This window comes from Elephantulus edwardii, unplaced genomic scaffold, assembly GCF_000299155.1.
Source record: "Elephantulus edwardii isolate Elephantulus edwardi_28Jun2011 unplaced genomic scaffold, EleEdw1.0 scaffold00002, whole genome shotgun sequence".
Lineage (NCBI taxonomy): Eukaryota > Metazoa > Chordata > Mammalia > Macroscelidea > Macroscelididae > Elephantulus > Elephantulus edwardii.
The window spans coordinates 28,620,935-28,622,703 of NW_006399752.1; positions in this window are offsets into that span (position 1 = coordinate 28,620,935).

Sequence of the window (1,769 nt, forward strand, 5' to 3'; positions counted from 1 at the left end):
CTCTGAGTCGTCTGTGACTTGACGGCACTTAACAACAACATTCAGTCTTTATGCTGAGTAAATAATACAGGAACTTAGACTATATGGAGAAGAAGGTCACAGCAGGATTGGAAGAAGGCTCATTAACAACATATGATATGTAGGTGACACAGCCTTGCTTGCTGAACGTGAAGAGGATATGAAGTATTTGACTGATGGAATCGAGGACCACTGAGATTATGCTGAGATATAAAGAAAACAAAAATCTTCACAATTGAAGTAATAAACAGCACCATTATAAAAAGAAAAAAAATACTGAAGTTGTCAATAATTTCATTTTACTTGGACTACAATCAGTCCCCGTGGAAATGTTGTTAGCAGTCATTGAGTTGACTGTGACTCAGCGACTCTGTGAACAATGGGTCTGAACCATCCCCATCCTGTGCCAACCTCATTATCTCTGCTATTCTTGAGCCCATTGTATGGTCACTGTGTCAGTCTATCTCATTGAGACTCTTCCTCACTTTCATGGACCTTTCCAAGCCTGATGTCTCTAAGAACCGGCGCTTCCTAACAACGTGCTCCAAACAGGGGAGACAAAGCTTCCCCGTCCTTGCCTCCAGGGACCTCTCTCGCTGCACTGTCCCCTGACAGATCTGTCTGTACTTTTGGCAGTCTCTGGGATATTCATTACTCTTCTCCAGCACCACACTGAAAGGCATCAATTATTCTTCTGTCATCATTATTCCCTGTCCATAGAAATAGCAGTCAAGAAATGAAATGATGTATTGCATTGGGAAAATCTGCTGTGAAAGACCTTTAAAGTGGTAAAAATAAAAAGTATAACTTTGAGAACTAAGATGTAATGAACATAAGCCATGATATTTTAAATTGCCTCATATGGCTAGAGAGGGTAAAACTATGCTGCTCCGTGGAGCAAGGATTCTGAGGCTTCGTCTGACATACTTTGGGCATGTTGCAAGAAGAAACCATTCCTTGGAGAGGGACGTCATGCTTGGGAGGGTGGAGGGGCAGCACAGGAGAGGAAGAGCCTTGATGAGATGGACTGACTCAGTGACTGGGGTGATGGAAGTAGGTGTATCAGAAACAATAAAGTTGGCACAGGACAGAGAAGGGTTTAGGGCTGTTGTACGTGAGGTCATTATCAGTTGCAAGCAACTCAATAGCACATAACAACATAGCCTGATTCAATCACTTGCTGTGCATCTGAGAGCTGGACAATGACTAACGATGACAGGAGAGTACTGAGTATGTCATGGAAAAGAACAAGCAGACATGTCTTGGAGAAAGTGCAGCCAGAGTGCTCCTTGGAGGCAAAGGTGATAAAGCTTCACTTGGGCATGTGGCTAGGAGAGGTTATTACTTGGAGAGGGACATCATTCCTGAAAAGGTGGAAAGTCAGCAAAAGAGATGAGGACCCTCAACCAGGTGGACTGACACAGTGACACAGCAATGTGCTTGGGTATATCAGGTAATTAGGAGGGTACAGGATAGGACAGGGTCCACATCTGCTGTTCTTAGAGTTCGTGTGAGTTGTACTTGATGGCACCTGACAGCAACAACAAGAGCTGCATGAGGGATAAGGAAGATCTGAAGTTTGATGCCTTTAAATCAGGGTGCTGGTGGAGAATCTTGGATGCAGCAGGCTTGCTAGAAAACCAGACAATACACGTTGGAAGAACTGCAGCCACCCCCCAACAAGATAAATGTAAACAACCCAGCTGAACAATGGGTACAGGATATAAACAGACACTTCACCGAAGATGACG